Here is a 25,544-nt window from a genome sequence, read left to right as displayed (position 1 = left end):
CTACAGTGCTGTTCATCCGTCCTCAGTTATCTATTTTAATTTTTAATTTCTTTAATTGTTTTATTTCACCTTTATTTAACCAGGTAAGGTAGTTGAAAACAAGTTCTCATTTACAACTGCGTCCTGGCCAAGATAAAGCAAAGCAGTGCGACAAAAACAACAACACAGAGTTACACATGGGATAACAAACGTACAGTCAATAACACAATAGAAAAATTAGAGAGATTAGATTAGTAAGGCAGTAAATCGACCATAGAGGCGAAATAATTACAATTTGGCATTAAATCTGGAGTGATAGATGTGCAGATATAGAGATACTGGGGTGAAAAAGAACAAAAATAAATAACAATATGGGGATGAGGTAGTTGGGTGGGCTATTTACAGATGGGCTATCAAAACCATTAAACTCTAACTACTTTAATGTCACCATTGGCCTCATGGTGAAATCCCTAAACAATTTCCTTCCTAATAATTGCACCATGTGCAAACAAACCGATACTCAATGTGTGCTTTTTTTACCCATCTACCAGTTGGTTCCCTCCATTTGGAAAACCTCCCTTGTCTTTGTGGTTGAATCTGTGCTTGAAATTCACTGTCTCGACGGAGGGACCTTACAGATAATTGTGTTTGATGTACAGAGATGAGGTACTCATTGAAAATCATGTTTAACACTATTATTGCACACATAGTGAGTCCATGCAACTTATTTTGTGACTTGTTAAGCACATTTGTACTCATTTATTTATTTATGCTTGCCATAACAAAAAAAAAGAGTTGAATACTTCAAGACATTTCAGCTTTTAATTAATTAATTTGTCAACTTTTCCAAAAACATAATTCCACTTTGACATTATGGGTTATTGTGTGTAGATCAGTGACACAAAATCTTAATTTAATCCATTTTAATTTCAGGCTGTAACACAACAAAATGTGGAAAAGTCAATGGGTATGAATAATTTTGAAAGGCACTGAAAGTATTCAGACCCCTTTTTGTTGTGTTACAGCCTGAAATTAAAATGATTTAAATTAATATTTGTTGTCACTGATCTATTTTATTCTAAAATTGATTAAATACAATTTTTCCTTCATCAATCTACACACAGTACCCCATAATGACAAAGCAAAAGAAGGTTTAGAACATTTTGCTCATTTATTCAAATAAAAAATTATATTTACATAATTATTCAGACCCTTTACTCAGTACTTTGTCAAAGCATATTTGGCACAGATTACAGCCTCAATTCTTTTTGCGTAGGACGCTGCAAGCTTGGCACATCTGTATTTGGGGAGTTTCTCCCATTCTTCTCTGCAGATCCTCTCAAGCTCTGTCAGGTTGGATGGGGAGCGTTGCTGCACAGCTATTTTCAGGTTTAAATACAGGCTATGGCTGGGCCACACAAGGACATTCAGAAACTTTTCCCGAAGCCACTCCTGCATTGTCTTGGCTGTGTGCTTAGGGTAGTTGTCCTGTTGGAAGGTGAACCTTCACATCAGTCTGAGGCCCTGAGAGCTCTGGAGCAGGTTTTCATCAAGGATCTCTCTGTACTTTGCTCCTTTCATCACAAGCAAGCTGTCATGTGCCTTTTACTGGAGGTGTGGCTTCCTTCTGGCCACTCTACCATAAAGGCCTGATTGGTGGAGTACTGTAGAGATGGATGTCCTTCTGGAAGGTTCTGCCATCTCCACAGAGGAACTCTAGAGCTCTGTCAGAGTGACCATTGGGTTCTTGGTCACCTCCCTGACCAAGACCCTTTTCCCCAGATTGCTCAGTTTGGCTGGGCGGCCAGCTCTAGGAAGAGTCTTGGTGGTTGCAAACTTCTTCCATTTAAGAATGATTGAGGCCACTTGTTCTTGGGGACCTTCAATTCTGCAGAAATGTTTTGGTACACTTCCCCGGATCTGTGCCTTGACACAATCCTGTCTCGGAGCTCTACAGATAATTCCTTCGACATGGCTTGTTTTTTTCTCTGACATGCACTGTCAACTGTAGGACCTTATATAGACAGATGTGTGCCTTTCCAAATCACATCATTCAATTGAATTTATCACAGGTGGACTCCAATCATGTTGTAGAAACATATCAAGGATGACCAATGGAAACAGGATGCATCTGAGCTCAATTTCGAGTCTCATAGCAAAGGGTCATTTTAATGCATTTGTAAAATCCTGTTTTCTCTTTATCATAATGGGGTATTGTGTGTAGATTGCTGAGGATTTTTATTTCATTTATCCATTTTAAAATAAGGCTGTAACGTAACAAATTGTGGAAAAAGTCAAGGGGTCTGAATACTTTCCAATGGCACTGTATTTTCTTATACTTATTCCCTCGGGCCAAGCACCAACAAACCTTACATATCCGATACGGCAAAACATGCAGCCAAACAAATGATCGCCAGGTCTCACTGGCTGAATATAATTTATATTGTCTGCCCACCCTCGATAGACAATTGTGTTTCAAGGGGAAACTCCTTCAATATCAGACCCCAGCTAAGGAGTCAGCGATTTGTGGAACTAATCTTTAGCAAGAATATGAGAGGATTATGATTGGTATAGACCACTAGAGGGATAGAGACCTTGCCTGATGACTCAAATTTAATTATTCCGCATCTATATCGTTCTCTACATACTTCAGTCTGAGACTTCCATCATTGAAGTCGTTTATGGTGATGTCAAAATTAGTTTTTTTAAAAACTAATCAGTATCAAAGCCAATGACAATTTTAAAAAAATGCCCCTTTACCCTCTTGTGTTCTGGCTCTGGCCCAACCCAACAGTTTCTGGGACCAATCAGACACTCAGACAGACATGTTATGGGGAGTGGAACCCAAGAGCAGAATCAGCCGAGAATCTGAGATTAAGTAGCCAAAAGGTATTTGACACACAGGGGGACATTGAGTGCAGGTCAGGGGAAGCGGGTTGCTGGAAACCAGGTGCGGAGGCTGAGACGAGAGGGGTTGAGACAGGGTAAGCAGGTCCAGAAGGGAATCCAAGGGAGTAGTAGAGTGGGGAATCCAGGATAGAGTAGCAGGATGACGAGACGTGGGACTGGAGACAGGGACCAGAGTCTGAGCGGGCAGAATTGTAGCAGAGAGGAAAACAGGCACAACAGCATCACACAAAGATAATGGGAGAGGGTATTGGGGGAGTGGCGGCAGGAGCAGATGTGACAGTAGTACACCCCCCCCCCCTACGGGCACCTGACCAGGCTTATCTGAGTGTATAGAAATCCTGTATGAGGGAGGGGTCCAGAATGTGATGGCAGGGAACCCAGTATCACTCCTCAGGCCCGTATCCCTCCCAGTCCACCAGGTACTGCCAGCCACGACTGAGCACGTCCATAAGCCGCCGGATGTTATAGATATTCATCGACGAGCCGAAGGGGTGGAGGAGCTGCTGCAGGAGGAGACGGGACTGGAGCAGAAAGGTTTAAAATCAGGCATACATGGAAGGTAGGATGGATCCTGAGAGAGGCTGGGAGTTCAGGCACACCGCAAAGGGGTTAATGACAGTCAATTTCAAGAGGACCAATGAATCGCGGGGGAAAATGTATTGGATGTCACCTTCAATGGCAGGTCCTTCGATGAGAGCCATATGTTTTGACCCGGGGTGTAGACTGGAGCTGAGGCCCGGCGACGGTTGGCTTGGGACTGGATCCTGACGGAGGCACGAAGGGCAGCCTGGGCCTTCCTCCAGGTACGGTGAAAACAGTGCAGATGGTCCTGGACAGAAGGAACCACAACCTCTTGGGCGGGGAACAAGGGGGGGGGGGGTTGGGAACACAGAGCACACTCAAAGGGTGAGATACCTGATTAAGCATTGGTGAGGGTGTTGTGGGCATATTCAACCTAGGGTAGGGGAGCACTCCAGGAGGAAGGATTAGCAGAAGTCACGCAGCGTAGGGCAGTCTCCATCGCTTGGTTGGCCCGTTCGGTCTGGATGATGATATCCAGAAGACTGACATTGATACCAAGAATTGAAAAGAAGGATCTCTATACCTGGGAGGTAAACTGGGGTACTCTGTCAGAAATGATGTCAGTGGGGATGCCATGCAGACGAAGCACATGGGATACTAACAGGTATGCAGTCTCCCTGGAGGACGGGAGCTTGGAGAGCGGAATGAAGTGAGCCATTTAGGATAACCTGTCAATAATGGTGAGGATGACAGAGTTACCATTAGATGGGGGAAAGCCAGTGACGAAGTCCAGAGCTTTAGTGGAGGAAGTGGCTTTAGTGGAGGTTTTGTTCTGGGCACAGATCAGGCTGAGACAAACTCCAGGACATCTCTCCATAGTGGGCCACCAAAAGCGCTGAAGCAGGAAGGTGAGGGTCCGGTTCATACCAGGGTGACAGGTGAGGTGGTCCCACTGAAGAACATCAGAGAGACCACAATCTGGAACAAACAGAGCATTACTAGGACCGTTACCAAGGTCAGGCTGGTTCTGCTGAGCCTGGCGGATACAGGACTCAATCTCCCAGGTGACGGCGGCAACAATGCAGGTGGATGGCACAATTGCTTCTGGCTCGGTACCCATGTTATCGGTGGTGAACTGGCGAGAGAGGGCATCAGGCTTGGTATTCAAACCGGGCAATAAGGGAGTGTGAAATTGAATTGAATCTAGTTCAGACGTTTGGTGGTCTGGATGTAGGACAGGTTTTTATGGTCAGTCCACCCGATGAAGGGGGTTACAAAGCCCTCCAGCCAGTGATGCCATTCCTCCAGAGCCAGCTTAACTGCCAGGAGTTCCCAGTTTCCAATGTTCCCCTGCAGGTGAGAGCTTACGGGAAAAGAATGCACATGGGTGGACCTTCAGATCAGAGGGGGAACGTTGAGACAGAACCTACCCCGGTGTCAGAGGCATCCACCTCCACAATGAACTGGAGTTCTGGGTCGGGCTAATTAAGGACTAGAGCAGAGGTGAAGCGGCGCATGAATTCCAGGAATGCTGCCTCTGCCTCAGGAGTCCAGTGGAACGGAGTGGGGGTGGAGGTGAGAGTGGTGAGAGGTGCAGCCAGACGGCTGTAGTTGCGGATGAAACGTCTGTAAAAATTAGCCAACCCCAGGAAACGCTGAAGCTGCTTCAGGTTGGAGGGCGCAGGCCACTCTGACTGCCATGACCGTGGCGGGGTCCATACGTAACTGTCGCCGTGCAATAATATAACCCAGGAAAGACACTGTGGCAGCATGGAACTCTCATTTTTCAGCTTTAACAAAAAGCTTATTCTCCAACAGCCATTGAAGAACATGTTGCTGGTGAACCTCAGGGTCCTTGGGGGAAAAAAAATAATCAGGATGTCACCTAAATAGACAAAAACGAAGCGTCCAATCACATCCCTCAGCAAGTCATTGACTAGGTTCAGGAAAACAGTAGGGTCGTTAGTAAGACCAAAAGGTATGACCAAATACTCAAAATGACCAAGTGGTATGTTGAATGCAGTCTTCCACTCGTCCCCCTCTCTTATGCGGACAAGGTGATAGGCATTCCGAAGGTCGAGTTTGGTAAATGCCATGGCACCATAGAGGTGGGCAAAAGCAGAGCTGATGAGTGGCAAGGGGTACTTGTTCTTAACAGTGATATTTTTCAGCCTGCGGAAGTCTATGCACGGCCTAAGTGACACCTTCTTCACAAAGAAAAACCCAGCACCCACCGGGGAGGAAGATGGCTTGATAAGTCCTGCAGCCAGAGAATCCTGGATGTACCTCTCCATTACCTCTTGCTCGGGGCGAGAGAGGTTAAACAACCGGCTACTGGGGAGAGGAGCACCAGGCTGGGGGTTAATGCCGCAGTCATACGGCCAGTGATGCAGCAGCGACAGGGTGTGGTGCTTGCTGAACACAGGAGCTAGATCGTGATACTCGGGAGGATGACAGGTCCGGAGGTGCTGGAATGAACTGGGGCACAGACAAGACAGGGGGAAGGGCAGAATAAACTATTAGAGTGACAAAATTAACTCAGTGGTTACCTTTCTGGCGGTCCAGTCAATCTGTGGGTTGTGTAGCTTTAACCAAGGATGGCCAAGAACCAGTGGGGAGCAAGGACAGTCAATTATGTGTGAAACGTGTGAGAGATGCAAGGTGACAGGGACGTTTCTCACAGACACGGGCGAGGAGCTGTCCATTGAGAGTGTTGGCATCGAGGGGTGATGCAAGTGGGACAGTGTCCAGGCTCAACTGGGTAATAACACCTTGGTCCAGGAAGCTCTCGTCGGCACCCGAATCGATGAGAGCAGACTTGTGGCAGAGCCAGGCTTTTCCTCTGCCACTCAAGGTTGACTTCAAGCACGGGTCTGGGGGAAGATGAGCAAGCGATTTGGCTCAACAGTATATCCCACACTACTGCCGAACCCCCTCTTTTGCTGGACGCAGGGGACAAGTGGAGAGAAAGTGACCAACCGGACCACAGTATAGGCAGCTCCTAGCGCCGATTCGTCGTTGCCTCTCCTCTGGAGAGAGACGGGCCCGGCTGAGCTGCATGGGTTCAGGATCTGGATGAGCCTGGGGATGGGATGCAGTCAGAAGAAGGACAAGGCACTGAAGCAGATTTTCTGGAACATGCAACACTACCTACCCTGTCCCTGATGCTCACGGAGACGGTTGTCGATGCGGATAGCGAGAGAGATGAGTACATCAAGTCCATCAGGCTCATCCCTGGACACCAACTTGTCATTGATGGTCTCAGTAAGCGCGTTACGGAATGCTCCCTGAAGGGCCTCCTCATTCCAGCCGCTCTCAGCGGTGAGGGTGCGAAACTCACATGCCATCTCAGCAACACTATGGGGGCCTTGACGGAGGGACAGGGGTCATTTATCCGCATCCTTACCGCAGACCAGGTGGTTGAAGACTTTCTTTATCTCCTCCGTGAATCTGGATTAGGAGAAGCAGATGGGGGACTGTCTCTCCCACACCGCCATGGCCCAGAAAAGTGCTGCTCCACGAAGGTAGCCAATCAGAAAGGAAATCTTGGCCCGTTCGCTAGCATAAGAGTAGGGCTCAAATACTACTGAACATTGTACCAAAACAGGCTCCGCAAGATCAGAGGTTGCCATTGTAACGCTCGGAAATCGGAACAAACGGCTCCCGGAGCGGAGGAGAAGGACTTGGAACTGGTTGAGAGCTCGGGACGAAGGGTCGACCCTGTAGGTCAGACAGGCTTTGTGAAAACTCCTTGATGTGCTCCAGAAGGGTCTTCAGGGCTTAGTCATGTTGCTCGAGCAGGGCGCCTTGGCTGACAAGGTTTTGGTGGAGAGTAGTAGAGTCTGCTGGGTTCATCTCTTCAGTCAGATCGTACAGTTTTGCGGAGTGGAACAGGGGAACCCAAGAGTAGACTCAGACGAGGAAACTGGGATGAAGTAACCAAGGTATTTATTGACACACAGGGGGGAGATGGCGTGCAGGTCAGTGGAAGCTCGGGCAGGTTGCTGGAAACCAGGTGCGGAGGCTGAGGCTGGAGTGAGAGGGGTTGAGACAGGGTAAGCAGGTCCGGAGGGGAATCCAAGGGAGTAATAGATTGGGAAATCCAGGACAGAGCAGGATGACGAGACGTGGGACTGGAGACAGGGACCAGAGTCAGAGCGGGCAGAACTGTAGCAGAGAGGATAACAGTGTCAGGCAAGGAAAACAGGCACAACAAGATCTGAATAGTAACAAACGGCTAGAAACGTAGAATGACTGAACAGAGATTACAACCTGGCAGTGTGGAAGTGACAGGGCTGAGTATTTGTAGAGGTCTTGATTATGCAACAGGTTGCAGCTGGTGGGGATCTGCTCTGACTCCAGCACACCTGTCTCCGCCCACACAATCACACACACACAAAGAGAGAGAGGGAGAGGGAGAGAGTACTGGTGGAGTGGCAGCAGATCAAGGAGACACAGGATGAGCAGTAGAGGGCGTTGCAGGAGCAGATGTGACACTAAAATGGATTTTCATTCTAGAAATCATCAGATGTAATCAGATGTAGTCCAGACTGATTGCAGAGAAGAAACTAGCGTCATGTAGCGTTTGGCCAGAGCAAGGAGTTTGGGTAGTCAGGCAAGTAGAGACTGACACATAAACCACAAAGGGATGAAGAGCCAGGATTAAACATTAACATATTAATCAAATATTGATTACTGTGTATTGCTTTGTAAGACGATAAATGACCAACCACACAGCTTTGCAGTAGTTTAAAGGTATATTTCTGTGCTTTTGAGAGGAGCTGGCTACTGTACCGATAGACTGCAAGCTATTGCGCTAAGCTAACAATATCCTAACTTCAATAATCTCCAAACTGCTCGCAGAGACATAGAAATGGTATACATGAGTTCTTCTGACTCTGGGTAAGTAGAAAACTACCTACATCTTGAAATCTCGCAGTATCCCTTTAAACAGAGAGCTCAACCAAATTATGAATATTAGTCAAATAGTCTATGATTGTGTGAGCCACATTCCTGTGTACACACACAGACACTATTTGCATCCTTTAGCATTGATGAACAAAATAAACAAATCCATGAGAGTAAATGAAGCAAGCTCTCATTTGCATTCACAAATCATCTCTTGCTACAAGTATCTATTCTTCAATTACTACAACATATTCACCTCCACAGATTCATAATACTGTGTCTGAATTCACAGCATTTTACCATCCACATTATGCAGCCACAGCACGGGAGCCACTATGCTATATGCAGTATGTATAGTGTATACAAATAAGTAGCCACTGGATTTGCTTTTCAAGATGGCCAAGTGGTCGAAAGGGACACATACCATTCAAGCTGTGTGTATGTGTGAGTGCCAGGGTGAGGGTCCATGTTACACAACTCACACATGGAGAGTGTAATGTTCAGTTTCCATGGTGAAAATGGAATCCAGCTCTGCGGCAAGGCCTGCTGATTGGCTGATATGCCCACTTGGGGTTGTGCTGTGAGTAGATGGCTGGCCAATAGGGTAGAGACAGTATTGGGGCTGTTGCTAAGGGGAGTCAGCTGGACTCATTGGAATCTACGCTCTCTCTCTCTCTCTCTCTCTCTCTCTCTCTCTCTCTCTCTCTCTCTCTCCTTCTGTGTTTTTCACTGACTCTCCCTCTCTCTCTCTGTCCTTCAGGCGGTATGTGTCTATCTACTACTCTTACTCTCTCTGTGTCTCTGGTGTATTGGTTGATTGTGGGTGAGGTGAGGAGAAGGGGCCAGTGAGAGGCAGCTCTAGAGGGTATGGGCTGTGAGTCATGTAACCAAGACCCTCCCTACATAAACCCAGTGCCCCCTGCCCCGCCTCCCCCGGACCATGTAGAAGTCACCTGACATCCTGTGGGTCCAGTGCTGCTGGCCTGGTCAGCCGCCCTCTACTACTTATTTGTCATCCCTCATTCCAATGTCTGTCTGCCAGAGCCAAGCACATAATCACCTCTCTCCGGATGAATCACACAGACATACATTTCTACACAGCCATCAGAGGACAGTCTGTGCAGCCTTCTACTTTGCCAGTATGAATCTATATTCCTCCAATATATTGTCTGCAAATGATTTATTGTGACGTAATGTCTTACCCTCTGACATAATTGAAGTCCCAGTCATTAGCTTCCCATGTTGCTCTCGTGTGGCACTTTTGCATGTAAGGTTTTGTGAGCTCACGCAGTAGTCGAGACAAGATTCAGGGCATGTGAATCTTATGTTTGGATGAAAAGGGGGTCCTGTGTGGCTCAGTTGGTAGAGCATGGTTCTTGCAACAACAGGGTTGTGGGTTCAATGCCAATGGGTGACCAGTATTAAAATGTATGGCCTCACTACTGTGAGTCACTCTGTATAATAGTGTGCTAAATGACTGAAATGTAAAGTGCTTGTCTCATATAGTATGGAAGGAGAGAGTTAGTCCCTCTGATTGGAGCACAATACAACTGATTCCAGCACTTGAATACAGTAAGGGAACAGTAGGAGCAGTGCTGTCACTTCTTTAAATAAATGTATTGATGGAAAGCTTTACAGTTGTCATTATGGAGGATGCTGTATGATTTGGGCAATATCTGCCAGAGAGAAAATGGAGTCTTTGCTACCTCAGTGTGGTGGTTTAAAAATAGCTTCTAGTTCTGTTGGCTTTATTCCAAATCCACACACACACCCTCTATCTTTCATTGGTGAAGTTCGTTTTGCATGTCCCGGTGCCCCAGGTGGGAGGAGATTTCAGTTAAGGACCAATGGAATGGTCTAAAATGAACAAACTTCTCCCACCCGGGGCACCAGGCAATGCAAAACGAACTTGCCGACTCTGTCTTTGTCCCCTCCCCCTTTTAATATTGGATGATTGAGAGGAGACCCTCCTTCCTCATTGGCCGGTGTGAATTAAATGGCGGTGTGTGGCCCCGCCCCTCCGGTCTCTGCACGTGGATCAGTCTGGTGTTAGAGCCTGAGCATCAGAGAGGAGAGGAAACCAGGAGAAGAGGAGAGGGACGAGAGAAAGAGGAGAGGATTGGGGGAGACGAGGAGGAGGACAGAGGAAAAGGGAGAGGAGCCAAGGTGTGAAAACAAAGGAAATAACAGGTAAAACAAGAAATGTGTGTATGTGTGTTCAGTAGGTGTGCAATTGTGTATGCCTTTTTGCAAATATTGTTATGGTACGTCTACTGGTGTTTGTGTGTTGGGACATGTCTGTAAGTCTGTGTTCATATCTGACTACAGCACAATGCACAAACTGTAGCTTAATGTGTACATACTGTATTCTGTCTATGTCTGCAGATTGTGCAGCACAGTTAAACATGCACACCCACACACATGCATATGCACACATGCCCACACACACACTGTACTTAAACACAGTCAGCTGATTTGTCTCTAAGCCTCTGTTTAGACTCAGGCATCGACTTGTACTTTATAGCAACAGTGTTTTTGGTCTGTGTTGATGAGTGTGTTTGGTTGCTGTGACACGGTAGTAAAACAGAGATAGTAACATTATATTCCCGTGCTGGAGGTGATTAACATAGTGTCAATAGAAAGCTTTCCGATAGGGAGTGCTGCTTGCCAGTTTATTGCTAAAAGGCTAAAAGGTTATGGGGTTCAAATTAATTGGATATACCCAGTGTATTGTTCAGAAGTTTAATGACAATGCAGGCCTTTTAGATTCAAGCTTTCCAGGGGGTTTCCTAGTGTGCACAGCCCAGACAGGGAGCCTGATAGTGGGCTAAAGACGCTGGTGTCTTCCTTGTGCTAAAAATGGTTGGGCATCGTTGACCTACATTTAGTGCAGTATTTATACAGTACAGTGACTCACTCTCCTCTGGTGGCTGCAAATAGAATGAGTAAAGAATAGCCTTGTTTCCCCTCGTTAAACCACAACAACTCACCCACGTGGATACTAACACCCTAACACACACTCTGGGCATCAGGGTGTGTTTCTTCTGTGTCCACCACTGGTTACCAACCAGTACACCCAACCACTTGACCATGGTGATTCTATTATGAGGTTAATGTTTAGCACACACACCAGCTGTCTGTTTTAATTTCCTCCCAAATAGGTTCCAGGTGGTCAGATTTGTGTGGGTGTTTGTGTTTCATTGCAGGAATTTAGTGGTAAATTTTTGTATTTGTTATTAGAGGCTGGGGTTAGAGGTCAGTAGGCTGATATTTAGAGGTGAGGGGTCAGTGTGATGGCTGTCTGAGGACACAGCCCCTCCACCCCCTGCAGTGTCACAGATCATACAGTGCCTGCCCTGCCAATACATGTTCCTAGTGATTATCACCATGACAACCAGCCATTTGGATGTACTCGCCCAGACACACTTTCTCTGACACGTTAACACACACACAGACACGCTCACTAACACACAACCATACACACTCCTTCACTGTTGTCGTCTTTGAAATGCCACCTGGTCTGTTGGTGTTCTTGCCACCTGGTCTGTTGGTAAAAAAAGACTCTCACCTCCGTCCCCCCTGTTCCAAGCCTGCAGTGGTACATTCCAGTACCCCTCTGAGGTCTGTGCTTTCTGGAGCATACAGAGGAAGAAGCCTCCATTTTGGAGAGAAGGAGAAGGTAGATGTGGGAAAGAAGGGGACGGAGAGCAGAGCTGTAGAAAGTTATTTTTAGAAAAGCAATTTATATTAATCTCCTGCTTTCTGCTTTGTGTCAACTCAGGACAATATCAGCCTTTACATTGTCTTAAAAACATGGATTACCTACAGTAGGCTACATACATATCAGTGTTTGTGGTGTCGAGGGTGTACGTGTCAGTTTGTCTGTTTGCTACCATGTCCGTCTGTATTTCAGGCTGATTTGTGCAGTTATTTATTATAGGTCTGACTGAGAAGTAGGGGGACAACATTTCAGTACATTTTCCAAAATTCCCAGGTTTTTCAGAAATCCCAGTTGGAAGAATCCTACAACCAGGATTTCTGGAAAACCTGGGCAATTTGAGAACGTTACCAGAATGTTGCAACCCTAAGTGCTGAGAAGTGAAAACCCTCACTTTCCCAGCTCTCTCTCTGTCAGTTTGTTCTATTTGTGTAGGTGTGATCAGAGCCAGGTGTGGTGTGGTGGTGCAGCTCATCCCCCCCCCCCCCCCCATATAAGATAGTATCATTGTGGTTCCTGCACTGACTGTAGAGGCTCCGCCATGTTCACCCACACAGAGGGAAAAACATCTGCACTGGGTTGCTATGCCACCAGCAGGCTGATACAAACACAGTGTGTCAGTGTAGCGTAACAGGTGAGGATTATTGCTGCATTGGAATCAGTTGTCTCTGCCTCTTTGGTTGAGGGACACTACTGTTCTTGAGTCATTTTCAGAAAAGTTCAAAGCCAGGGTTTGACATTTTGCTTTAACCTCAACATTTCTGCTAACTTTGAGACTATTGTCTATTGAGGCAACTAAAATAGGAGATTTGAAAGCATATGACTTCCATTGGCAGATGTCTATTGTGCTCAGTGTTATTCTGCACCATGGCTGGTTGGTCACTGAGGCCAACATGTCTTCTAGTATAAACAAATTCTGAAGGAGTGGGAGGGTCAGTCTCACCCCTGGAGCTGGCACCTGACTTGAGAGAAGAGATAGGAAGAGAGGAGAGAAGAGAAGGGGCAACAAAGCCTCCTTCACTCACGCCGCCAAACTTACCCTAGTAAAACTGATCCTCGACTTCGGCGATGTCATCTACATAATAGCTTCCAACACTCTACTCAGCAAACTGGATATAGTTTATCACAGTGCCATCCGTTTTGTTACTAAAGCACCTTATACCACCCACCACTGCGACCTGTATGCTCTAGTCGGCTGGCCCTCGCTACATATTCGTAGCCAGACCCACTGGCTCCAGGTCATCTACAAGTCCATGCTAGGTAAAGCTCCGCCTTTTCTCAGTTCACTGGTCACGATGGCAACACCCACCCGTAGCACGCGCTCCAGCAGGTGTATCTCACTGATCATCCCTAAAGCCAACACCTCATTGGGCCGCCTTTCGTTCCAGTTCCAGTTTTCTGCTGCCTGTGACTGGAACGAATTGCAAAAATCGCTGAAGTTGGAGGCTTTTATCTCCCTCACCAACTTCAAACATCTGCTATCTGAGCAGCTAACCGATCGCTGCAGCTGTACATAGTCTATCGGTAAATAGCCCACCCAATTTTACCTACCTCATCCCCATACTGTTTATATTTATTTACATTTCTGCTCTTTTGCACACCAATATCTCTACCTGCACATGACCATCTGATCATTTATCACTCCAGTGTTAATCTGCAAAATTGTAATTATTCGCCTACCTCCTCATGCCTTTTGCACACAATGTATATAGACTCCCCTTTTTTTCTACTGTGTTATTGACTTGTTAATTGTTTACTCCATGTGTAACTCTGTGTGGTCTGTTCACACTGCTATGCTTTATCTTGGCCAGGTCGCAGTTGCAAATGAGAACTTGTTCTCAACTAGCCTACCTGGTTAAATAAAGGTGTTCTCAACTAGCCTACCTGGTTAAATAAAGGTGTTCTCAACTAGCCTACCTGGTTAAATAAAGGTGAACTAAAAATAAAAAGGGATGGAGGAGGGAACATCTAGATAGTGGATGAGGAGGAGTTGACTAAGAACAAGGTTATTCAGGAAAGGAATGTAACTGGTTTAGTAGTGTGGTTGAATAATAAGTCATTGGAGCAGGGCTTCTTGCAGCAGTGGGGGAACTTCAGTTCTTTATGAACATCTATAGGCCCACATCACAGTTTAGAGGCGACTTATCCTCTTAGATGTTTATCTTTCCAGATGTTAATAGGAGATGCAATTAATAACAGATTTTAGACTTTTTCCCCTTTTCATAACCCACATAACACAAGCCACATAACACAACCCACATAACGACATCTGAACTAACGAATGGGTAATAATAATGGGAATGTCATAATATCATTGACACTCGTATCTCAAGGGCCATTTACACACACACACACACACACACACACACACACACACACACACACACACAGAGAGAGAGAGTGTCAAAGATATACACAATCACACTCCCTCTGCATTGAAATCCACACGCTAATTGAAAAACAAGTCAGCCGCCAGAGCATAGAAACCTTCCTTATGCTTTCATTTCCCTAGAAACTGGTGTATGCATGCACAAACATACACAAATGTACACACACACACAAATAGCAGGGGTGTGCAGACAGTCAGGTGCAGCCTCACACACACACACATACACACACACAAGCACACAGTGAAGGAAAGGTGTCTCTGTAAAGCAGAGTCTTGATCTTGACTCTGGGGTAAATTATATCATTTGTTGCCAAGGATACAGGATGAGAGAGAGTGTGAGAGAGGCCGACATGTGGTGAGATATTGAGAGGCAGACATGTGGTGAGAGAGTGAGAGGCAGACATGTGGTGAGAGAGAGAGAGAGAGAGACAGACATGTGAAAAGAGAGTGAGAGACAGACATGTGGAGTGAGAGAGAGACAGACATGTGGAGTGAGAGAGAGACAGACATGTGGAGTGAGAGAGAGACAGACATGTGGAGTGAGAGACAGAGACAGACATGTGGAGTGAGAGACAGAGACAGACATGTGGAGAGAGAGAGAGAGAGAGACAGACAGACATGTGTAGAGAGTGAGAGACATGTGGAGAGAGAGAGTGAGAGAAGGAGTGAGGTAGACAGGAATTAGTCTTGTTGAATGGGGCTGGAATAGGAGATGTGACGAGGCGTTATGTGAGTGGCCAGAGAAAGGAAGGCAAAAATAAATTACATCCGACTGGTTGGTCAAAGGGGGCAGGGCCATCCTCACTCTCGCTTCTCTCACTCTTCCTCTCTGCCTTCTCTACTGAGCCATTCCTTCCCTTTCTTTGTCTGTCTACTGAGGGGAGACACACCAGAGAAAACGGTGTTTGTGACAGAGCGGGAGAGAAAGAGGGAAAGAGAGGGGGGAGAGGGGAGGACAAGAGAGGAATGACAAGATGGAAGAATGGAATGGCAATACATACCTTCTTTTCAGACAATAACCCCTTTCATGTCCTCACATCTGTGTCCTACCTGACAGTGGTTTCTCCTCCCTCTCTCCTGTGCTTGTATGTGTGTGCCGGCTAGCAGAGGTAGTGGATGCCCGTTCTGTTTAACAGGACGTCAGACTGAAGCTGAAGTGGGCTGCTGTCTCGCTCTCCCTGAGTGAGTGGCTTCTTCACACAGCTGGGACCAGAGAGACTGTCTCCCCCTCTCTCTCTCTCTCACAGCACTCAGCAGCAAGGTAAGACTAAAATGCTCCTTCTCCTCTCACACACACACACACTGGCAGGGGGTCACAGTAAGAGACCGAGGTTGCCCCGGAGAGGGATATGTATTTCTATGGTGACAGAGACACCAGTTACCGTGGAGATATAGTAAGGTTTGAGGACAGTGATTTCTCTGGTGACAGTGTCATGGATGGAGACACCAGTCTTCTTGGTGACAGACACAGATGGAGGGCTGCAGACTGAAGCGACTGACTGACTGTCCCTCTCTTTGTGCTGCTGGAGATACTAAAGATGAAATGTGGAGCCACCCCCTTCCTCCACCCTCCACTCACTCAGCTATACAGTACACTTCTCCATTTGTCTTATGAAATGCCCATTCTCTCTCTCTCTGACTCTCCTTCTACTCCCTCTCTCTGCATGGGAAACACAATTCCTGCATGTGTGTGTTAGAGGTCATGTGTGAGACATGGCTTGGGGTAGAATAGTAGTGGGGGAGTACAGATAGAGGCATTTGTGGAGGAAATGGAATCATTATTGATTGCTATGGTGATCTCAGGCACCAGGCAGGAAGCACTAGAGACACGCTGACCATTGTAACTCTGTATACTGTATTGTGTGTGTGATGTGGACCAGACATAGATGAGATACACTACATGACCAAAAGTATGTGGATACCTGCTTGTTGAACATCTCATTCCAAAATCATGGGCATTAATATGGAGTTGGTCCCCTCCTGTGCTGCGAAAACAGCCTCCACTCTTCTGAGAAGGCTTTCCACTAGATGTTGGAACATTGCTGCGGGGACTTGCTTCCATTCAGCCACAAGAGCATTAGTGAGGTCGCGCACTGATGTTGGGCAATTAGGCCTGGCTTGCAGTCGGTGTTCCAATTCAGCCCAAAGGTGTTCGATGGGGTTGAGGTCAAGGCTATGTGCTGGCCAGTCAAGTTCTTCCACACCAATCTCGACAAACCATTTATGTATGGATCTTGCTTTGTGCACAAAGGAATTATCATACTGAAACAGGAAAGGGCCTTCCCCAAACTGTTGCTACAAAGTTGGAATTACGGAATCGTCTAGAATGTCATTGTATGCTGTAGCGTGAAGATTTCCCTTCACTGGAACTAAGGGGCCTAGCCCGAACCATGAAAAACAGCCCCAGGCCATTATTTAGCCTCCACCATACTTTACAGTTGGCGCTATGCATTGGGGCAGGTAGCGTTCTCCTGGCATCCGCAAAACCCAGATTTGTCCATCGGACTGCCAGATGGTGAAGCGTGATTCATCACTCCAGAGAACGTGTTTCCACTGCTCCAGAGTCCAATGGCGGTGAGCTTTACACCACTCCAGCCGACGCTTGGCATTGCACATGGTGTTTTTGGTCTTGTGTAAGGCTGCTCGGCCATTGAAACCCGTTTGTGACCAACCGCCTTGATTTGGTCTTATGTAGCAAAATTTGAAATTGTATTTTTTACATTGGATAAAAGCAGAGACACAGAGCTACAAAATGGTATATCATACACTGTATTTGAGGAACAATGGGAAAGTAATTCTGCTTTGAAAATTGATAAACTTGTAACCTCACTTTTGAGAAAACGGCCTTTGAATGTTTCAGCATCGTTTACACCCTCTTAAGCTTTAGCCCCACCCATCTCTTTAAGGGTTGATCCGAGCGTTCTGTCCTAACAACAACAGTCTAACAACAAAGCTAACATTGGCTAGCTTGCTAGCTACTTCTAGATACAAATGAGAGAACAGCTAACTGACCATTTTACTCACCCTTGCAGAGTTGGTTAGGCTGTTTTTATGTTATCCAGAGCGTTGGTGACTTTAACTGTGCTGCTGGCAGCAATTTACTTTTTTTGCCAACGTTTACTGACACCGGCCATATTCATTGGGTGTTGAGCATTCGTAAATTCATCAGTTATTCTGCGCTCTGGCACACTCAGATGAGAGTGCTCTGTAATCGGAGTAGATAGCCAGAGCAAATTTACCAGCTACGTCGATCAACAGTTGTCGCAGTAACAGTCTATTGAAATGGTTACTTGCATAGTGGAGTCTTTTGTTAAGACATGTAGCTAGCTTGCTAGGTCAAAATGAACCATAATCCCAACTCATGATGTTACTACCCTGTATTAATCTGCAGGTAGCTAACCAACCAGGTTCAATGTTAGCTAGCTTACATTAGTCTATAACTAGCAAAGCAAATGGCTTTGAGATACGAATAATAAGATCATACATGTAATGTTAGCTTGCAAGCCCGCCAGCTAATGTTAGCTAGCTAGCTAACAGTATACTAACTTGAAATGAAAACGACTTTCTGTCATAATTAGAAATGTCTAATATCTGAAAAATGTAGCTAGCTAGACTATCTTACCCTTATACATCATGGATGGATGCCTCTCCCTGTCACAAATGCCATGGTTGCCCTTAATTTGAAGATGTAATCCAGAGACAGTTGTTTTCTCCATCTCCTTAGCTATCATACTTTAATTCCACTGATTTCAAAACTTGGTCCTTCAGAAAGTGGAGAGCAACACTTATGCAGTTCTACTATGCAATACTTAAAAATAAAAAAAAGCTGTGTAGACAGGATTACCTACACATACTGACCAGCTCAAATAGACAGAAGTGTGTTATATTGCAGACCAATCTGAACTCATCTCTCGGCATGTCCAGCCCATTCATTATCTCAGCGAAATCATGGCTACCGGGAAGATTGCTGTCTTTTTCTGTGGCTAATCCAACTAGGCTCATAATTTAACAATTTTATTCGTATTTACAGATGGCATACAAGTCTGTTATTAAGGCACATGAAAGTTCACATGTTCCAGAAGGCATTTCTGCCAAAAAACACATTTTGGTTAAAAAGAAAGTGAAGTAGTGACTCGCGACATACGCCTAGTTACCTGAAACGAGTCACATTTCATGACACTCCGGACGAACAGTTGTTGTGCTGACGCTGTACTCCGTAGTGAGTGTTGCAACCAAGGACAGACTAATTTTACACGCTACGCACTTCAGTGCTGGGCGGTCCCATTCTGTGAGCTTGTGTGGCCTACCATTTCGCGGCTGAGCCGTTGTTGCTTCTAGACATTTCCACTTCACAATAACAGCACTTACAGTTGACTGGGGTAGCTTTAGCAGGGCAGACATTTGACGGAATGACTTGTTGGAAAGGTGGCATCCTATGACAATGCCATGTTGAAAGTCACTGAGCTCTTTTGTAAGGCCATTCTACTGTCAATGTTTGTCTATGGAGATTGCATGGCTGTGTGCTCGATTTGATTCACCTGTTAGCAACAGGTGTGGCTGAAATAGTCTAATCCACTAATCTGAAGGGATGTCCACATACTTTTGTATATACAGTGTATGAGCGGTCTATCTATCATGTATTTTGTATAAACAATACATTCTTTATTATTCTAAGTGTGTGTGTGTGTGTGTGCATTTGTTTGTGTGCATAATGTTTCTGTGAGAGACAATGCACAGTGCTGCATACTGGTAGCTGTGTGAGAGAGGGTTAGTGTATGTGTGTATACAGTGTTTGCTGTATATTGACGGCTACAGTAGATGAGTAAGCAAAGTCTATTCTCTGCCTGTGGACACAAGGAGGGTGTAAAAATAGCTATTTTTCCCCTACACCCTCTCACCCCCTGAATTAGAGAGATTTCCTATGTGCTGACATACTATAATCCCTCTGTGGTCTCTCTCACACACACACACACACACACACACACACACACACACACACACACACACACACACACACACGTGCACACACACATACATACACGTGCACGCACACACACTCCATAGACAAACATTGGGGCAGCAGGTAGCCTAGTGGTTAGAGCGTTGGGCCAGTAACCAAAAGGTTGCTGGTTTGAATCCCCGAGCTGACAAGGTAAAAATATGCAGTTAACCCGCTGTTCCCCCGTAGGCCGTCATTGTAAATAATAATTTGTTCTCAACTGACTTGCCTAGTTAAATAAATAAAAAATACATTAGAAAAACACACACACGGCTGATATCATGTTACCACTCTTGATGCCCCTCTCACCTGTCCTCCTTTTGTTGTCCTAATTCATTAATGGCACAAGCCTGGAGGCAGACATGTACCTGTGGACTCACTAGATCTGACATACATTATGGTGAAGAATGCATCCATGGAGCATAGATCTCTAGAAGTGCTAGATTATTGGATATGTAACTTGGAAGAACACTATAGAATCAAGATATTATAATGCATAGTTGCAGCCCTCAAACACTCTGACCATATATTTGATAACTTTGTCTCATAAAATGTTCTGAGTTCTTGTTCTACCTAAAGTCTATATCGCTTTGGGCAATTCGACGGTAACAGAATTACACTTTGACTCAGATCTTTCACTTTAAAATGTATGTCAAACAAAAACCATTGATTTCAGAGTTTAACAAACCATACAACTCTATGCACAAGGACTACTTTGAGCAGCCCCCCCCCCCATCCATCCATCCATCCATAACCCCTGCTTGAAAGAGCGATTGTCCATTCATCAGAATGAAGTGCACAGAAGTTGGGGGAGGGGTGTGGCTGATTGAGTGGCCAGACAAGTGAAGGAGCAGTGGAGAGGGAAGGAAGGAAGGAAGGAAGGAAGGAAGGAAGGAAGGAAGGAAGGAAGGAAGGAAGGAAGGAAGGAAGGAAGGAAGGAAGGAAGGAAGGAAGGAAGGAAGGAAGGAAGGAAGGAATTAGTGTTTCTGGCTGCTTTACACAATGAGTACAATGTGTGTTTACTCTGATTCACTGAGTCACAGGCTAGTTCCCTGGGTCGGAATATTAGGGTTTTACTGATAATAAGGCAGCATGTTTACCTCAATTTGACTTGACTCCAAACACGCATTCGCAAACACACACACACACGCATGCAAGCATACACACACACTCGCACACACAATTGTATTAATTGAGCAGATCCTATGGATGGGCAGCGCTTGAAGTTATTTATTCAGTGCATAAGAAAAGTAGTAAAACCATAACAGGCAAAACTGGCATTTCAGTTTAGCATCATAGTATCTAGGGATAAGAGAAAAGGATGAGGATTAAGAGAGAGAAAGGAGAGACTCATTCAAAGGTAGGTCAGACATGGGCATGGCCACACACAGCTGACTGGCCTTGTTTTCTCTTGTCACTGCAACTACTGTACCAAACATCTGAATGGAATGGAGCTAATTTGCAAACCACAATTTAGTCAGAAAGATCATTTAGGACATGTAATAACTTGCAATGTACAGCTGTCCATATGGAACATATAAGAGACAAATGTCTTATGTGCATGTGTGTTTGCATTGTGCTTTAGTACAGAGTAGTATTATCATTATTATAAACATCATAACATCATAGAGCTTCAATGCCATACAACACTCCTTCCGTGGCCTCCAACTGCTCTTAAATGCAAGTAAAATTAAATGCATGCTCTTCAACCGATCGCTGCTCGCATCCGCCCGCCGGTCTAGCATCACTACTCTGGACAGTTCTGACTTAGAATATGTGGACAACTACAAATACCTAGGTGTCTGGTTAGACTGTAAACTCTCCTTCCAGACTCTTTCCAAATTAAATCTAGAATCGGCTTCCTATTTCGCAACAAAGCATCCTTCACTCATGCTGCCAAACATACCCTCATAAAACTGACTATCCTACTGATCCTTGACTTCGGCGATGTCATTTACAAAGAAGCCTCCAACACTCTACTCAGAAAATCGGATGTAGTCTATCACAGTGCCATCCGTTTGGTCACCAAAGCCCCATATACCACCCACCACTGCGATCTGTATGCTCTCGTTGGCTGGCCCTCGCTACATATTCGTCGCCAGACCCACTGACTCCAGGTCATCTATAAGTCTTTGCTAAGTAAATCCCCGCCTTATCTCAGTTCACTGGTCACCATAGCAGCACCCACCCGTAGCACGTATTTCACTGGCACCCCCAAAGCCAACTTCTCCTTTGGTCGCATTTCCTTCCAGTTCTCTGCTGCCAATGACTGGAACAAATTGCAAAAATCACTGAAGCTGAATACCTATATCTCCCTCTCTAACTTTAAGCATCAGCTGTCAGAGCAGCTTACCGATCATTGCACCTATACATAGCCCATCTGTAAATAGCCCACCCAAATACCTCATCCCCATATTGTTATTCATTTATTTTGCTCCTTTGTACCCCAGTATCTCTCTTTGCACATTCATCTTCTGCACATCTATCACTCCAGTGTTTAATTGCAAAATTGTAATTATTTCACCACTATGGCCTATTTATTGCCTTACCTCCATAATCTTACTAGATTTGCACACACTGTATATAGACTTTTCTATTGTGTTATTGACTGTACATTTGTTTATCCCATGTGTAACTATGTTTTTGTTTGTGTCGCACTGCTTTGCGCTATCTTGGCCAGGTCGCAGTTGTAAATGAGAACTTGTTCTCAACTGGCCTACCTGGTTAAATAAAGGTGAAATAAAAATAAGATTAAAAAAATGGGAAAGTCATTTTCACTTTCAGATAAAGTACATTCATACACACACGTTCTCAGTTTCTGTTGCTGTCTCACACATGCATATTCCATCTATAAATTGCAAATCAGCTCTGCCCCCTTTTCTCTCTACCTCCCTGCTATCTCTGTGGCCCTCTTTATGCCCAGACTAGAATGGTTGGAGACTAAAGCGGTTGCTATGATCCGTCCTCTTCAGAGAACCAGGCAGGCAGGCCTTTATCAGTGGCTGGCCACAGGCTGCAGTTGCTGCTGGGAGTTGGTGATCAGAGAGGGGCTGGATGCAGGGTGCAGGTCTGGTTGACTGGTGATAAACTGCCTGCCTGCTCACCCCAAACAAACTACTGTTTAGGAGGCAGACACGGAGAGAAAGTGAAACAGAAAAGGAGAGAGGAGAGGATAGTGTTGTGTGTGTGTGTAGCTGCAACTAATTTCTTTGTTGTTATTAAAGTAAAGCTGATCTTGGACCAGTGCCTAAAGGTAAGTAGGCATGTGGACGATAGCAGTTATAATGTGTACCATTGTAGGGAGTTGTAGTGCAGTGTTGGAGGTGCATTAACATGTACAGTGGTGTAAGTAAATTACTTTTACTTAAGTATATTTTTGGGCTATCTGTGCTATCTGTACATTATGTAAGCGGACCAAGTACCTTGAGGTTGCTCTAAAGCGGAAAGGTGGAATAAACGAGTCAGGTAGAGGTAATTGTTCATTAATGAATTCTTAATTGAACAAAGTTCTCTATTGAGGTATTTCTTTCTTCTTAAACACTACAACACAATCAAGGATCATCTCCCAAGGAAAACACAAATCTTCTTTACAAGAATAAGGAACATAAGGAGAGTATCTTTAAACTATAACACAAATCATGGGTGTGTCACCGCCTTAACGATCCGTCCGTGGAGAGGTCCCTTCGGGTGGTGGTCCGGATCGAGGTAGTTTGTCCCCTTCATCTCCCTTCTGAAAGGTACGTCCTCTCCCTTGGAGAAGCAAACACTCTTTTCTTTCTCCCCCGTCTGCCAGTTCCCTCCTCTCTCTTGTAGGGAGAAGAGAATAGCTCATTAGTACCATCAGCTGTGCTTAATTGCCTCTGATCACCTTGACTCACATGCTGGGCTGTGCTACTGTCAGTGGGAGCAGCCTGCCCTCTGGTGGTCCTTCCACATACTTCCCCCCTCAGGACCGGACTGGAGGGTCGGGCACCAGACGCACCATCTTGGTCGCGCGTCTGTATTCCCATCTGGCTATTCTGTTGTTATTGTTTCTCTTGCTGGCCATCCACGCGAGGGGAGCATGGTCAGTAACGAGGGCAAACCTACGCCCGAGTAGGTAGTACCGGAGATAATCGAGGGCTCACTTAATTGCTAGGCCTCTTTCTCTACGGTAGCATATCTCTGTTCCTGATCACTGAGCTTCCAACTTATAAAGAGATAGGCCTCTCTGCTTCGCCTTCACCCTGAGCTAAGACGGCGTCGAGCCCCGTATCTGAGGCGTCTACTTGCACAATGAACTCTTGGGAGAAGTCAGGAGCATGTGGGACGGGATCTTTTAGCAACTGGCAGACGTCTTCCGTCTGGTCCTTCCACACTAACCGGTTTGGCAGGTTTTTCTTGGTGAGGTTTGTGAGGGGGTTGGCAATGGTTGCATATCTTGGGATGAAACGGTGATAATATCCCGTTATCCCCAAGAATGCCCAGACGTCCCGGGTGTCTGGGGCCAAGGTCAGTCCCGAATGGCCTGTGGGCGTATTTTTCAGTTCCCCACAGTGTATCCCAGGTATTCCGCTTCAGACAGACCCAGGCAGTGTTTTTTGGGATTGGCAGTCAGCCCTGTACCCTCCAGGCTCACGAGCACTGCCCGTAGTCGCAGGAGGTGGCTATCCCAGTCCTCGCTGTGGATGACCACATTGTCTATGTACGCCGCCACATACTATTGATGGGGTTGTAGAATGGCATCCATGAGGCGTTGGAAAGTTGCTGCAGCCCCATGCAGTCCGAAGGGCATCTTCATACTGAAAAAGCTCCTCCGGTGTGACGAAGGCAGTCTTTGGACTGTCCTTGGGAGCCACCGGCACTTGCCAATAGCCCTTCATCAAATCCAGGATGGTGATGAACTTGGCTTTCCTAAGCACTCCAGGAGTTTATGCACGTGGGGCATGGGATACGTGTCGAACGTAGAGATGGCGTTGTGTCTGTATTTCTTCCTCTGCTCCAGAGGATGAGGCCGAGGCTAGGTTTCCTTGTAGGACTATCATCTCAGGCTTGGATTGGTTTTGTTCTTTCTCTGCATTCCTGCCCCCCTGCGGTGGCCCGGCTCTTGGAGTGTGATAGGAAGACCTGATCCCCTTTGTCCGGGCTCCTTATATAGGGGACAGTCTCTCCCGATCAATAATGGAACCTTCAGCTGGGGTACTTTCGCCCTGACTGTACACCTTCCAATCGGGGAGAGAATGGACAGACTCAGGGTGGGGTAATAGTGGGTGTCTCCATGGATACAGGAGACGGCTACTTTGTCTGGCAGCAGTGTTGCTATGGTCACCTGCTCCTCCACTAAAGTAACCATACTTCCCGAGCCGAGAATGGCTACCACGTCTCGTCCTTCTATTCGAGCCGGAATCTCTGGGGCTGGGGCTATTTCTGCTAACCAATGGGTAATTCTGCCGTCTCGGACCAGGATGCGCGGGGACAGCCAGTGAAAGTGCAGGGCGCCAAATTCAAAACAACAGAAATCCCATAATTAAAATTCCTCAAAGATACAAGTATTTTACACCATTTTAAAGATACACTTCTTGTTAATCCCACCACAGTGTCCGATTTCAAAAAGGCTTTACGACGAAAGCAAACCAAACAATTATGTTAGGTCATAGCCAAGTCCCAGAAAAACACAGCCATTTTTCCAGCCAAAGAGAGGAGTCACAAAAAGCAGAAATAGAGATAAAAGTAATCACTAACCTTTGATGATCTTCATCAGATGACACTCATAGGACTTCATGTTACACAATACATGTATGATTTGTTCGATAAAGTTCATATTTCTATAAAAAAATCTTTACAGAAATACCCATAATAAACATTGATTAAAGATACAACTACTATGCACGGAATTATAGATACACTTCTCCTAAATGCAACCGCTGTGTCCGATTTTAAAAATGCTTTACTGAAAAAGCACACCATCCTATAATCTGAGTACAGCGCTCAGAGACCAAAACAACCCAAACAGATATCCACCATGTTGTGTAGTCAACAGAAGTCAGAAATAGCATTATAAATATTAACTTACCTTTGATCTTCATCAGAATGCACTCCCAGGAATCCCAGTGCCACAATAAATGTTTGTTTTGTTTGAT

The 25,544-nt window shown here is 45.7% G+C and overlaps 1 protein-coding gene across 5 annotated transcripts in view; it reads left to right on the top strand.

The window, feature by feature from the left end:
* The first annotated feature begins 10,256 nt into the window (after nt 1-10,256).
* LOC109874168 (lysine-specific demethylase 6B) overlaps nt 10,257-25,544 on the top strand; it is a 37,220-nt gene continuing 21,932 nt past the window's right edge. The window contains exons 1-2 of one of the 5 annotated variants that reach the window (XM_031808934.1): nt 10,258-10,509; nt 15,534-15,687. The gene's annotated coding sequence lies outside the window, so the exon portion shown is untranslated. Of the gene's footprint in view, nt 10,510-15,530; nt 15,688-22,464; nt 22,679-23,032; nt 23,163-25,544 lie in introns of those variants that run through there. The other 4 variants (XM_031808935.1, XM_020465977.2, XM_031808937.1 and 1 more) reach the window with 4 other exon arrangements.

This window comes from Oncorhynchus kisutch, linkage group LG29 (assembly GCF_002021735.2).
Source record: "Oncorhynchus kisutch isolate 150728-3 linkage group LG29, Okis_V2, whole genome shotgun sequence".
NCBI lineage: Eukaryota > Metazoa > Chordata > Actinopteri > Salmoniformes > Salmonidae > Oncorhynchus > Oncorhynchus kisutch.
Note: the sequence above shows the minus strand (reverse complement) of the source record. Positions and strands in the feature narration are given on the sequence as shown.